Genomic DNA, 15967 nt, shown 5'->3' with positions numbered 1-15967 from the left:
ATGTGACATGAATCCATTTGTCAGCTAAAAATACTTAGTACACTGCTGTTTAGTATGGTGCAATTAATCATACATTTGGGCACTGTGATGCCAAGTTTTATTTTGTTTTTAAATACTGTGTATGCAAAATTAGAAAAAAATAAATAGTGAAATGCCATGTTTAGCATAGTTCTCTTCTTTTGCAGTTCTTTGTAAAAGCGTGCCAAAGGTTTATTCTAAACAGTTGAATTTAAAATAAATAATCTTTCATATGTCAGGTCAGGGTTTAATTGGTTGCCCACCCAGTCAGGGGTTACCTGCTACTTGCCAAGTTCTGATCTGTATGCTATCGTAACACTAGTTTAGAGATTATCAACTCAAATGACCCATTTGGGGAACAGTCTTATCCATAGGTCTTCCCCCTTCCCCTTCGCTGGACTTGAAGTCTGATTAGTGTTTAGACATTGCTTTGAGATAATGATAATGTGCCTTTTAATTAGCATCAATATTTCTAATCTTTTGGGAAATAATAATGTGCTGCTTTTTTAACTCCTTGACTGTTGACAGATGGCCACTTATTAAACATCATTAAATTCTGATATCAATCATTTTTGTGCTCTTTAAAATATGCTTGTCATTTACATGAAATGATATATTATAGGAGGAAGGTTTTTCACACCGGGTTGTGTAGACTTTGATGCAGTGCTGCAACAGCATTTGGTGGAGGCCTTGTTATTTAAGATGTTCTAAGTATAATCTCTGAGGCCTTGCTAACTTGTCATTTCAATGTATATCTGTATGTTAAAAGGGCCTCTTGTATGGAAGTAGCTGAAATGCTTTTGAGACAAAGCCACTATTTAAACATTTAGCAACTTGAACTTTTGAGAAGCCTGTGCTTATATGCAGAAAACATTTCATGCATTTACACAGGAATTCATATTGTATCTGTTTTTGTGAATGCCATGAAAAAGTGAAGATGAATTCCCACATGTTATTTGCAGCAATGCTTTATTTGACTTGATGCATTCTTGGCTAGAACCTCTAAGTTGTTATTTGTGAAACTTTATTTAATGGGTACAATTACAATCTGCATTGTGTCCTTGCTCATCTTAATAGCAGTATTAATTTGCAGGAAGGGACAAAAATTATCTTGCAGAGTTATCAAGCGGTGTTTAGGCTTTCTGAATGCTAATTAATTCAGAGCTCAAATGCTGTACCTGCTGTTTAAAAGGCTGGCAGCTTGTATTCATCACCTGAGTGACAGCTGTTCCTAGCCTTTTGTACTCTTCAAAAGAGTGGGGAAGATTAACTCCTTCCATGCTAATGACTGCCATATTGAAGTAACAATTGTTATGTTCAAAATTTAAATTTGCAAAATTTTGTCTTTAACAGATTTGCTGATTTTGACAGTATATTAGAGAAAGGATTGGTGACAGTATATTAAAAGAAATTGCTAAACATTTCTCCAATACACTGTTAATTTTTCTGGGCAGAAAAAAAAAAGTCTCTCTGACATTTGATGTCAGAACCAGATCCTCCATGTAAGCCAGAAGAAAAAGAATTACAATATTGTTAAGTCAGATTTGAACATTTATGGTGAGTGTGGAATCTGAAGAATTTTTCTCCTGGAGTCAAATCCTTTTTTTAATATTTACTGTCAAGGAAAATATTTAGTAGTTGCAATTCTATTAAATGTTCACTTAAGCCATTTAAATGTCACACGAAAGAGTAAAGAACAATTTTATATTTGATATGCTGCATTCAAAGATCATTGAGTGTTATTTGTTAAACTAAACTCCTCCGCATTAGGAAGAAATGGTAGTCTTTGGTAGTAAAAAAGGGGGTTAAAAGCATGCAGGTAATTTAATTTAATTTAATCTGAGAAAGAGTATCATCTGGTATAATGCAGATGTTCATATGCAGGTTTGAGAGGATTACACAGTTTGCCTGAATGATTGAGGAAGTGAGATACTAATATTGGATTACATTCCTTCTTTTTCACAGAGGAACAGATAGCTAAAATATGTATGTTAACTTGATCCCTCCATTCCCTCCTGCCCCCAATCAAAACATTTTAATTACACTATATTTTCTTTTTGGAGGAAACATGAGATAAATCAACAGTTGTCTCCTGTCAAAGGGTATTGCTGAACTACTGATGCCAAACAAATTTCCACAAAAGCTTTCAGTTAGTATTTTAGGGTAGATTCAAGGGTTTTCTCCTTTTCCTACTTTAAAGACCTATAAAGTCTGGTATGTGTTTTGCTACATAATCAGAAATACGGTTGTACAGTAGACATGTCATAATAATTATAAAATTTTCAGTCACATTTTGGAGGCCCTGTGTCTTTAGGGAAACTCAGGGTGGACTTGACTAATGCTTCTGGGCTTTGATTCTGTTCACATCAATTTTTACGCGTTCTGATTCAGTAAATCTCATTAAGCACTTTAACTTCCAGTATTCACTGAAAGTTCTGTTGACTTCAATAGCAGATTAAGCACATGCTTAAATGTTGTTCAAAGCCTCAGGGAAAGGTGATTAAACTAAAGAACAAAGCTATGCTATTAAAATATTTTAACTCATTAAAATCCAATAGATTTGCTGATACCGATTCACTGAATACTCTGTATTGAAAGTAAAACAATTACCTTACAGTTGGCTGGCTCTCTTGTGCAACTCGGAACACCAACATCAGTATATTAGCTGGGTATTTCTGCTGTGACAATACATTTCCTTTTACTTTTGACCTACTGTTCTATTCTTATAAATAATCAGTAATTATAATGAGTGATTGAAAATATAATGGGAAATAAAAAGGTTTCCAAGCTTGTTTACAAAATGTTCTTGAAAATGAACATAATTTTAAAGAAATTTTTGTCTTGCTCCAAGTTACTCAAATGTCTTTTGTGATTACTCATTAACTTCAAAAGACATTTTTAGTTTCCACGCACAGGGATGAATTTTTTAAGCTTTAGCAGTATTGTCTTAGTGTTCTTTGTGTGTTGACATTTTCTGTGTTAATTTATTGTGGAGTTTGGTGCAGAGTAATTAAAAATCATGCTTTGGCAAGACTGAGATGTAGTCTTTGAATTAGCATGTGAGATGCTCTAGTGAGTCCAGCAAGTGTTAAGAAAATGCACTGCAGTATGTAATTCTGTCCATAGTATGTTATTTATTAAAAAGTCCTTCAACTTTTTAGAATTTTGTTAAATACTTTCTGTAGGGGAGATGTGTTGCTCTCTAATCCAGGGAGAGAAGGTTCTAAAAGAACCCCGTAATGATTCAGAAACCAGAAGATTGCTTAAGTGTTTGGGGCGGGGGGTAACGGGGCAGCAGGAGGTTAGAGGGAAGGTTGTTGGGTTTTTGTTTTTGGTTTTTTTTTTTTTTTTTTTTTTTTTTTTTTTTCATTTAGTTTACCGTAGAGGAAAGAATCTGACCAAGACTGGAATATTTTGGGAGGCTGGACTTGGCATCATTAGCTTTCCCAAGTTCCTGTCCTGGAACAGTTACTGTGTGTGCAAAATCATGAGCTCATTGAAATCCTGGAGTGAGTTATTTGGGGTCTGTAGTCTGTCTGCAGCTTCTTGAAATAAATCTGAATGATAAAGCTACATAATTTTTGCTACTGTGGTATTAAAATCTTACAATGATTCCATCTCAGTGTGCTCACTGAGTCAGACCAAGAAACCATCGAGTCTGCTGATTCGTGTTTGCTTCTTGACCTTTTGGCAAAGATCAAGTGTAGCATATGTTTTTATCAGTTTAATATCTGCTATGTCCTCAACTTGAGGATTTTATATTAAATGAGTTTGGGGACTGGGAAATGTACTAGGAGCTTACGCCATCCTCTTCATGCATGAAGCTGGCTATTGCTGTGTTTCTAGAATGGTGTGAAAAGAAAAAGAAAAAAAAAAAAAAAGGCAACAAGCCCCCTAATGACCATAAATGAGTGCGAAGAGAAGAGCAGGAACAGAGCAAGCATAGATTATGCTTCTCTAAAGTATTCTCTTAATCTCCACCTATTTTCCACTAAGGGTTTTCCTGAGCTTCCATAAAACCCCTGTAAAAATAAAATAAAATTGCACTTCTGATTGCATTTCAATCTTGTTTTCACATCTTCTCAATCCATGTTAATATCCATTTTGTAATGTCCAGTATTGTAACATCAGGTTATCACCTTCAGGACTGGGCATTGCTTTGTACTTAGCAGATACAGTGAGCTTACACTCAGTCTCATCCTTGCTGAAGAGCAAGTCATTGCATCACTGTTTATTTTCACTGGTCACTCTTACAGGTTCTGTTTTTCTGAAAAATGAGATAAAATAGCAATCAGAAATAACCGCAAATTCAAAAAGAGAAGATACATACACTACATCATGGTGAAATGGTACATATAGGGTGTGATTTGGTTTGATTAAAGACCATTGGAAAGAAATAGATGTGATTGATATCTTTGAGGAAACACTGCTTTCACAAGTGTTTAAAATATATTCAGAAATATGCCAAAAACTATGGAGAGTTGGTGTTCACTTGAACGTTTTTGATTGATTAAATACCAGCTTATGTCATTTTATAAACTGGACGTCCAGAACTGTTCATACATGTCGCAATCAGTGGGTGGCTAACAAAAGCTGGTTTTATTTGGCCTGTGACACAGTTACTGCTGAGGTCTATGTAATGCAGCAGGTGATGACAAGCATGGTTTATGACATCTCTTGAAACAGAATCAAGCCACTAAAGGCCAAGTTGATGTGACAGGGTGAAAACTGGAAGTTGTATTAGAAACAAAATGAATACAGTTCAGATAAAGAGTGATGAAAATAATTTCTAGATGACATAAGAATTTGACCCTTTAAGGATTTCTTACTAAGTATGTGAGGTAATACAGAAGGGGGGAACCTGTGTCATTGTAAATTAGTGTCCTTGAGTTAAGTCTCATTACCAAGACACCTTCAGTTTTTTAATTATTTGACCTGCCATGGTTAATAAAAAGAAAGTTAATTTGGTGTGACATTTTTGGTGGTACCTTGGTGCACTACCAAATTAATTGCAATAAAATAAAATAATAGTTTCTAAAAAACCCCCAAACTTCCTGTTCCTTGCATTTTTGAATCAGCTGATGATTTCTTAGTCATTATTTATGGCCTCAGTATTTAAATTAGGACATGTTAAACAAAGCTGATGTTTGGGGCAGGGAGGGAGGGGAGGAAATTAAGTGTTTGTTAATGGTAACTATTTTAATGTTGCTATTTCATGGAAAATACAGTATTTTGATTCTTTAAAATTTCTGTATAGAGCCAAAAAATAGTGTCTACAAGATAGAAATCCACTGCAGCAAAATACCTTCTTATTACTATGCGTGCTATGATGCTTACAGGTTATTGTCAATATACAGTGTCTACTGGCAAGGAAGCTTTTGTTTGTCATGGGAACAAAATGATTGCTCCTCATTTTTCTTGACTGCTGAGTTCTTTAAGTGAAAAGCATTTTGATCCTGGAATAAATATTGATTCTTTCTTTTCTCTGTCTGAGAAAATTAATTTAGTGTGAGTTATATTCACCCAGGTGAGGTAAGGGCAGCTCAGGACCTCACAGGCTACTTAAACCTGTGACACAGGCTGGCATTCAAAAAGTGTCTTCATTACCCCTAGGTCAGCACATACATGCTAGTTCTTTTGAAGAGTGTCTCCTGGGGCGGAGGAAGGGAGGATTGGTGGGCCACTTGTCTATAGCAATAGGACTGCAGGCTTTCTTTTTTCTAGCTAAAAAGTAGTAGAATCTATCTGCCTTCATTCCTGTCCCCCTCACCCCATTCTGAGTGGTTCTGTACCCTAAAACCAGGTGGTCTAGGTGAAACCAAGGGCACTAATGCATTATGCCTTCCAGAGACAGCCTTCAGAGAAATGTAAAGATCTCTGTTTTCCTGTGCTGATTTTTAGCATACAGAAATCCTTTTCACAGTGCATTGGGGGGAAAGTAGAGAGGTTGGCAATAGCCAAGTCTTCCCTTTGTAAGTAAGCTAAAAACACAAAAGAAAGAATGCAGAAGGTTGAAATAATGCATGGGATTACGTGTACAAAGCTGAGCATCCATTGCTATGGCCACTCTTCAGCTGACAGGGGACATGCTCATCCTTGGAGAGGGGCTCAGTGGCATATTCTTGTGTCGTGGTTTAACCTCAGCCAGCAACTAAGCACCATGCAGCTGGTCACTCACTCCCCCCCGACCCAGTGGGATGGGGGAGAAAATCAGGAAAAGAGGTAAAACTCGTGGGTTGAGATAGGAACGGTTTAATAGAACAGAAAAGAAGAAACTAATAATGATAATGGTAACACTAATAAAATGACAGCAGCAATAATAAAAGGATTGGAATGTACAAATGATGCGCAGTGCAATTGCTCACCACCTGCCAATCGACACCCAGCTAGTCCCTGAGCGGCGATCCCCCACTCCCACTCCCCCCAGTTTATACACTAGATGGGATGTCACCTGGTATGGAATACCCCGTTGGCCAGTTTGGGTCAGGTGCCCTGGCTGTGTCCTGTGCCAACTTCTTGTGCCCCTCCAGCCTTCTTGCTGGCTGGGCATGAGAAGCTGAAAAATCCTTGATTTTAGACTAAACACTACGTAGCAACAACTGAAAACATCAGTGTTATCAACATTCTTCACATACTGAACTCAAAACATAGCACCATACCAGCTACTAGGAAGACAATTAACTCTATCCCAGCTGAAACCAGGACATCTTGATACACAAATTGAAAGAACAGGCAAGAGCAATGGGAAGAGTTGGACAGATTACTTTAAAAGAATTGCGTGTTTCCACTTCCTTCTCTTTGCAGGTCTCTTAAGAAGACATTGTTGTGCGGTGAGAAACATCTGAACCTTTGCAGATGACTACGTGTGCCTGTTGCTATCGTAGTATTTGATATCAATCTGTGTCCATATGCATCCCTATCAGATTCAAAGCATAAGCCCGTGTTACTGTAGAAATTATGTCATGCAAGTGCAAAATTTTCACTGCCCTGACTTAAAAATTAACTTTCATTAGTCACTTGACAATTAGTCCAGATTGCTGGATTCCCTTTAGAGAGTGATACCTACGGTGTCTTGATTTCGCCATTATAAAAGCAACAATTAGCATTCTAAGAAATCAGTTGAGTGGAATTTATTGCAACATGATAAGCTTTGGTATTCAGTCTTCTTCTGCATGAAGTCGTCTTCTTCTAAAGAAGTGTAAGCTTCTGACATGCTGAATCACTGGATATTATTGTGTAACTATTTTTTTTTATGTTTATGTGCTGTACGCTGGTCTTTGTATTATAGCATTGGCTGTTTCCTTAGTAAAATGTTTTGAAGAGATGAAGAAAAATGATAAGGATTGTGCATGTCTAGCACAATGTTAACTGTACATCTCCAGCATGATGTTACCATGCGTTTGTTCCAGTGAGTACTATTGAAGTAATGTTAAATTCACGTTTCATTTCATTTTTTATTTTTGTCTTCTCATACTATTTTTTAAAAAAACTTCCAACACAATAAAAAACAAACAAAAATGAACATATAAATATAACTCACTCATTTCTTATGTGCGTCAGACAGAGCATAATCCTGCCATTGACTTTCTGAAAACATTTAGGATTGTTTGGGAAGGTTTTAAGCTAAAATGGGGACTTTCATATGGCCTGTATGATCTCTCCTCAAGGGAATGCATTTTGTTAAAGTGACGATTTATGAGATTCAGTACTAATGTCAAACTATGTTCTGCTCTGTGAAGTAACATAATTAAAACACCAAAACAGAAGAACACAAGCAGTGCAGCATTGTTGAACTTGTAGATATTTCCACATAGGTGATTTAAAATCTGATGGAACAGTGATATGAGTGTTTGAGGCATGTTCACGTGAGATGTAAGAAAAACAAGCCTTGAGCATCTTAGCTATTTCCCTCAGAAGGATTTTATCCAGAGAGGAAGATGCAATATTTATGCGCAATAGCAGCTGGGTATTTTTAGAATTCTTTTAAATTCCTTTATGCTATGTCTCTGCATGATTAGAGAATAGCTACCAACCAGATAACGTAACAGTTTGTCCCATTTGTGTGAAGTGATATTCCAGGATAAAATTACAATTTATTTCCTTCTAAATGCGGTATTCATTTGGGAGTAAATTAATTAAGGCTGAGCTGATAAGTATCTGCTGTTGTTCTGCAGTCATGACATGGCAAGATACTAGGTATCTACATGCAAAACTTACTTGTATATCAAAAAAATAAATAAAGTGCCTGTACCTATTGTTTCTAGAGCTGTTATGTGATACTTTAAATAAATTACTTAATTCCATGTTCAAAATACCCAAAGGTATAATGTTTTATTATTGTTATTATTGACTTAGATTGCATTAGTGTAAGAGCTCATTCTTCATTTGAGAGCCTTTTCTCATGAGACAGGAAGGTGGTCTCTGTGCACTGTACCCTATCTGGTTTCCTACTTTATCCACGCTATGACTTGAGCAAATAAAGATGAACAAAATGTAAATCGAGCATCCTAAAAAGTCTCTCAGTTTGGGGTTCCCTCAGTGTTCTTCACTGATGGGGAGGGAGGACATATTTCAAGGTTTTATCAGTGGGATCATGATATGAATTGCTTAGTTACTCTGTACGTGCTGGAAAACTGGACGGTTTCCTTGTTTCTCTTTGAGGGAAGATCAAAAATTCATGCAGCAGAAATGTTAAGACTGTCAGTGTTTGAAACAGTCGGTTAAGATAAGAGAGAACTGCACATGAGCTTTCCATTGAGTTGTAGAATATCGTTGACTTGATGTCTACATGTGTTTAAACACAATTGCTTTCTATACTTATTCCAGTCATCCTGTGTCATTTTCTGTTAACTTATTTTTCTGCCTTAAAATTAAGCTAATTGCAAAATCATTTCATATAACAATATTAACTGTAGAGGTATGCATTTCTGCATGTTCTTTTGTATGAATTCTCTTCAGTACTATATCAATGAGGTGGATGAAAAATCAAGTGCTGAATCTTTTAAAACTGCTTTTCAATGCCATCTTCAATCGGATATTAAGAGGAATGAATATAGCTGGAGCTTAATCATAAACTTTTCTCCTTCCTGACAGTACTGACATTTACTTGTTTCTAGACAAATAGATGAATCATAGCTAACGAGTTGTTTTGATCATTTTTGGTGTTAATGCAAAATCAAGGCTCATGTATTTTGACCCTATACCTCCAAATTAACTCTAAAAGACTAAAAGCCTAAAAGCTGATCTTTTGCAAAGACTTAGAAACTCCTCTAAAAGTTGCTCCATTCAGTAGGCTTCAGCCTGGGGTAACAAACCACTGGTAAGCCATGGGTGACTGCATGCGGAGGGAGTCTGCAGGGCAATCCATCATCCAGTGGACATTTGCTGGCACATACCACTGGAAGCTGAATATTTGGTAACGCTCTTTTTTTTCACATGAAGCTTTACCTGTGGCTCTTGCTGTGAGTAAAGTTGAGTGGTAGCCTGTGATCCCAGTGAGTCTGATTCACAGCAGGCTTTTTAGTTAGAGGGTTTCATGGCACTATATCTGTACTTACTGTCTGTTGATCATATGTGAAAGAGGAAAAGAGGATTGAACAAGGAGATGCTAAATCTAGAAAATAAAAATGGAAACCTTGACCAGACTGAAGGTAGGAATACTTATCTCTTCCAGTTTTAGTATCCCTACATTTTTGTATGAAGAGCAACGTAACGGAGTATGGTGTTTTGCACCTGCGACGTTCTTGGATACTGGAACAAGATTTTGGTTCTGAAGTTGGCTTCCAATAGTCAGTTTGGGAAGCATGTATTGAGTCTTTCTTTGGGGAGCAATATTAGACTTTGCATGTAATTCAGCTAAGGTAGCAAATTTAGACCTTGAGCCTGAATGTTTCTGTGATTTTAAAACTATTTAGCTGTATGTAGGGCTTTTTTTTTTAGAAGTGAATATCTAACCCAAAGGCCATGTACAAGCCTTCAAGTTTAACCTTTTCATTTTACTTGACACTCTAGAAGAAGATAAGGGGGAGAATGCTGTCAGAGAGCTTACACAGAGGATGGAGAGTGGTGGTGGTGAAGGGGATAATGACTTCAACTCTGACTTTCTTCCTCCTGCTGCAACAAGGCATCCGTATTCTCTGCTGGGTGCAACCAGCCTGCAGGAAGCTTTCGTTCCTGCAAACCCCAAGTAAGTCAGCAGATCATCTGGGAAATTAGAGAGACATCAGAGCTGGACTTGAGATGACCTGTTTTAAAAAAAAAATAAAAATAAAAAGTGTAGACGGATGGTGAACGGGAATGATGGGAAGAACGCGAGGAAGGACTTAGGTATACTTCCATCTGCAGTATTGTAAAGATAATACTGCTGTGGTATCAGGTGGCATGAGCTGCCAGCCAGCCTTAGCAACAGATCTTTGTCTTCCATTTCACATACAAAGGGGAGAGCTAAGTCAAAAATCAACTTGCAGCTGGCTGACACTTCAGGGGGATCACTGACAGTAGTGAAGGAATAAGACTGAACGTTTCTGGGCTGAGATTAGCTGAAGTCTTCTCTTATCATATAATGGTTTATTATACAATAGTATTCAGGCAAATGTGTATAGTGTAACAGTATGTCAATTGTTCTGTCTAGTAATCAGACACTTCATTTTGCGCTGCAGAAACAAATGCCTTTTCAATTGCTTTAATATGTTACATTCTTTAAATTAGATGGTCTATAGGCAGCATATAAACAGCACTCTCCAATATTATTTCAGAAAATGAATAGTACATGTGATGCCCATGCTCATCTACAAGAGCAACTGCAGAGTGACATAGCTTCTTGTTATTTCATTCCATATGAACAGATCTGAGTAAGTGTCCGTTCTCAAGAAATACACATTTGTTGCATTCTGGCTCAGGAAGGCTGTGTGTCTATTTGACGTGCTCTCAGTGGAGAATTGCTTATCCATGCCTGATCCTGACTGGTTTCACCTTCCAAAAGAAACTAGCATAGGTCAAAAGTTGGCAAGATGGATTGAAAAGTGTTTCCAGCTGATGGAAATGCTTTTGGTAACCAAGTGGGGGAATTTGAAATCTAATCTATTCTCGACAGAAGAACAGCAAATAGTCCATGTTTCAACACGAACAAGCTATTCCAGTATCTAAAGTGCTGATATACATGAGTTTTTCAAGTCACAGAGACGTGAATCAACTACTTTTGCATGAAAGGTACAAATACAGAGTGTCTTCTTTAATGGACTGCAGTATGCCAAAAGAACTTTTTTGTTCACTAGTTCACTGCAGTGCTAATGGCCACACCTATGTGAATGTCTCCATACTCCCTCTTCCAGTTCTTATGTTCAGAGATTTTGGCATTCCTAATTTCTCATTTCATTCTCTTTTGAAATTTTTAATATTTTTCCTTCTGTAGTTGAATCTTTCCCTCCCTTATTTGAATAGTTATCATTTCCATTTTTCCTTTTTTCTCATCTGAATTTCTTTTTCCTGTTTACTTTTTTTCACTCTTGCCTGTTTGCCATGTTTAGGTTCTTCCATATGCCATTTCTTCACAAGTAGTTCCAGTGTTGTCCAACACTTTGAGGGAAACACACTTTCTCAGTTGTTACCTGTTCCTCCACGTGAGAGTGTGTGCTGTGAGCTTAGGATGAGAAGAGCGTGTCTTGTTGAACAAAGATTATTTTATTCCTCCTTGATTTTCTTAGCTTTTCTTTGCCCTCCATTCCTTCCATCTGTCTCTGACTGCAAGCAGAGTGTAAAGCAAAGTAAGGGCCAAGTGTCTGTTAGGTTTCTTGTTGAAATACAGAATAGTGATGAGGATGTGAGTCAGAGACTGAGTACCACTGGGTACAACAGCATAGAAGTATTTTACATATATGTCTTCATTATAATTGTCCTTTTTTTTATTCCATTGTTTGTCCTTCTTTTTTTCTCTTTGTACCTCTCCTAGCTCATGTAAACAGTAACTAATTGATCTATTATAGGAGATCTTTAATCAAACATTGTTACCTTCTCATTTGCCTGGAACAAGTAGCTCCTTAGGTATAGGAATTGTACCAGGAGGGCTAAACTGCCCTTCATGGCTTTGCAGGGCTAATGAAACCTTGTTATATCCATACACCCCCACCCTCCCACTGCCCTTTGCACATCACAGATTTCTTAGCCAAACTGGTATGTGAAAATTTCTAGTGTAAATTCAGAACTAAACAAGGCAAGGAGCCCTTACAGTTGTTTTGGTAAAATCTTTAAAACCAGTTTCAAAATTTAATTTCTCCTGACAAGGGCAATCAGCAAAGACAGATCTCTATAGTACGGAAGCAATCTTGTTTGACTGTCTTGAGCAAATTCTCCCACTACCGACTGACTACTGAGATTAAGTGGAATTTCTAACAAATCCTGTTACAATGGGTCAAGCACTGTCTCTCTAGTTGTACTTATTGGTTGCAAGCCTCTGTAGAGGTTTATTTTAACGCACCCATTTTATGGTGCTTGGAATATCTTCATACTCTGCATTGCTGCTACTATAGATAATGGATGACCACTTCGTTAATGTTTGATGGCAGTTACAATACACATCTCCCAAAGTTAAGTGTCCTTATGTCTTTATATGAGAACTGACCTTCAGGGACAGTAAACATATTGTTTGGCAACAAGTTAATTACAGACTTTATCTTCCAAAAACATTCATGTCATGGGTGGGATAATTAAGATGTCCTTGCAAGTGAAAAAAGTTCTTGAGTTATAGTAATGTTCCAAAGTAGGTGTTAGAAACCGAGGTCACAACGGTATTACAAGAGCTGTGTACTCCTGTTATTTTGACTAAATAATTCTCCTCTTCAGGCTATAAAAATGAAAGATGGACTTAACTGATATGTGTGGCAATATATTCTGTAAGTCTGTGTAAAAAACAGGGATTTGGGTTGTGCAGGGGTATCATGGGCAAGCAGAACTGATTGTGTTTGATTTACTGGGGGATTGATTGCTAGGGTTTATTTTGTTTTTCTCCCCTTTCCTCCTTTTAAGGCCTGTATCTTTTGTGAAATTGTTAGGATCGTGTCAGCCCTTTCTGCTTTTATAATATGAACTTCATGGTGATAAATAGCTAATTATTTGCAATTGAATTGGGCTATGAATTTAAATACGACAGAAACAGATGTACCGGTGATTACCTTCAATGCATTGCTCAGGGAATGTAAGTCTAACATAGTATAAATACCTTCTAGAAATGTTATTTCTGAAATGGAGCAGTGCAACTATTGAACAATATCATAGAGATGTTAATGAGTTCTGTGGTACATGAATATCCTCCAGACTGGTGTATCTCATTTTGGTTTTTTTCCTGGAAGATGTGTTTCATTTTGGTTTTTTTCCTGGAAGAATTTGGGGTGGGAGGAGAGGAGTGTCCACTGGTGGGATCTGAAGTTCCAGTTCTGGAGTGTTGAATCTCTAAGGTGGAATCATGTCATTTGGGTGAAGTTATGAAGTATGTTTTTCACAACATACATTCAGAAGAGGACACTGAGCATTTTCCAAAGATGGAGCCCCTAGAGGGGCACCCTGCAGTGCTATTTTGTGGGTGCCACCTAAATGATAATCTTTGTTGGCTGGCTGAATTACAACATGATACAGTGGGTTAGCTACCCTGGGATGCCTTTGTATTAACGTGAAACTAAGAATGAATACACACACTAATGTAATTTAAAGATTTGAATTGTAATATCTGAAAAAAGCATGGACTCTGCACATGTTCTCCTTCTCAAAACTTGATTCAGGAGATCGATAGGTCTGCTAAGCAGGTAATTCTGAGCTACTGTTTTCAGTTTCAGTTTTTCTATTTGGAAACTTACATTCCAGCAGAAATAAGTAATTCCTTTTTTAATGGACAGTATAATTTTGGACAATCAAATAACTCTGGAATGAATTTTATTTTCTTCACTAGAAGAAAAGTTGTTTAAAATTAACAAAACATTCCCCAAGTGTAGCCACCATACATAGCAGCTGATGAGTCTTACCTTGCCGAAATATAGCAGGAGTATGAATGGTTGAAACATACACTTGGAGACCTCTTTCTGTGTATCCATTTGTGGTTAGAATGATAATATTTAAGCATCCCAAAATTAGAGAATAATAGAAAAATATGATCTAAGCACAAAGACTTAAATTGATAGAACTGTGTCATTCATGTCTAGTGCAGCACTGTTAACACACCTATATCTAATTGATACAACAATACAGAATGTGTCCAGGCTGTGTTTATACAAAATGGAAGGCAATAGAGTAACACCTTCAAAATGGTTAATTTTCAGGCTGTCTCGGTGACTGTCTTTAATGTTAAATCCCTGTATCTTTGCTCTTATGAAAATGTTGTCCACAGATATTTGGGCATGGTGTGCTCAAGAAAAGTCAGATAATCTCTCGAAGGTTCCTTCATTATTAAATGGCACTGGAATGTGATTTTTATTGTGCAGATCAGTTCAGTGGTTCCATATTTTGAAATTCATCTCCAGCCCTATCCCAAAAGCTAGTTCATATTTGTTTTAACTGCTGCAGTACATGAGAGTTGAGTAAGTCAGTTGATCTCTCAGGCAGGATGTGGTGTATCTTAAAATGAAGTTATCAATGAACATTGCATGCAATATGTAACTTTTTTATTTTCATGTCAACTAGATAGTTTTTGGTAAGCAAGCTTTTTAGTTTTGCATGTTTTAACTTCTAAAATATGCGGTTTCCTCTTTGATTTCTTTTTTTGGAAACTTCATAGCTTATTCAAGTTGTCTCTTGTTTATCAGGTTTACTTGGGTATTCTACTCAACATAATATGGCTCAGTTGAATTTCATTTGAGGTGATTTTTTTCTGCATAACTGTGTGCAAATAAGTGTTCTGATAATCTCTTTCTTTTTAAATCAACCAATTTAATACTTGCTTCTGTCACTGTTACATAGAGACTTGACCTATTTTTAAAAATGAGCTTTTTAGCTTTGTTAGCTAAAGGAACTCAGAATTTTAGAATTTTTAGAATTTATTTTTTAATTAGCTGCCATTAGGATTTGCTGGGGCACACATGGATGATACTTCCCTTTTAATTGTTATCTTTTGCAGTAATACTTAGTGGAATTTTTTTCTTCTCATAAGCCCCTGATGTTTTCTAACCTAGTGCTCTTCAGCATTTGACTTTGACCTGCTGTATAGGCCTCAGCTTTGTTGCATAAAAATTGCTTGGATACTGCTAGAATGTATAGAATATTCAATTTCATGTGCATTCAAGCAATAAGCATGATAGTTGATTCATATATGATTACAATTATTTCTAATGTGACATTTACACCAGAACTATATTAAGTTTTTAGCTCTGGAAAAAAAAAAGAAGTATTTTGTTAATGCTGTTCTGTATTCAATGGCTTTGATGGTACTTCTTGCAAATGTTTCAGATTACTGTCAAAACTTCATTATCAGTGATAATATACTAATGCAGTAAGTTGACATAGGGGCTGACTGAATGACTATTCATAGAATCACAGAATGGTTTGGGTTGGAAGGGACCTTAAAGAGCATCTAGTTCCAACCCCCCTGCCGTGGGCAGGGACACCTTCCACTAGACCAGCTTGCTCAAAGCCCCATCCAACCTGGCCTTGAACACTTCCAGGGATGGGGCATCCATAACCTCTCTGGGCAACCTGTTCCAGTGCCTCACCACCCTCACAGTGAAGAACTTCCTCCCTACATACAATCTAAATCTACCCTCTTTCAGTTTAAAACTGTTACTCCTCGTTCTATCACTACATTTCCTGATAAAGAGTCCCTCCCCATCTTTCCTGTAGGCCCCCTTTAAGTACTGGAAGGCTGCTCTAAGGTCTCCCTGGAGCCTTCTCTTCTCCAGGCTGAACAACACCAACTCTCAGCCTGTCGTCATAGGAGAGGTGCTCCAGCCCTCTCACCATCTTTGTGGCCCTT

General features: G+C 37.1%; 1 protein-coding gene and 1 non-coding gene across 4 annotated transcripts in view; both read left to right on the top strand.

Moving 5' to 3' along the window:
• MACROD2 (mono-ADP ribosylhydrolase 2) overlaps nt 1-15967 on the top strand; it is a 905745-nt gene that overhangs the window by 406905 nt on the left and 482873 nt on the right. The gene's annotated exons all lie outside the window — the stretch shown is intronic.
• LOC115345261 lies at nt 3690-3879 on the top strand. The gene has a single exon (XR_003924780.1). It is a non-coding gene; the product is annotated as a U2 spliceosomal RNA (small nuclear RNA).

Source organism: Aquila chrysaetos, chromosome 8 (genome assembly GCF_900496995.4).
Source record: "Aquila chrysaetos chrysaetos chromosome 8, bAquChr1.4, whole genome shotgun sequence".
NCBI lineage: Eukaryota > Metazoa > Chordata > Aves > Accipitriformes > Accipitridae > Aquila > Aquila chrysaetos.
This window is presented reverse-complemented; position numbering and strand designations above follow the sequence as displayed.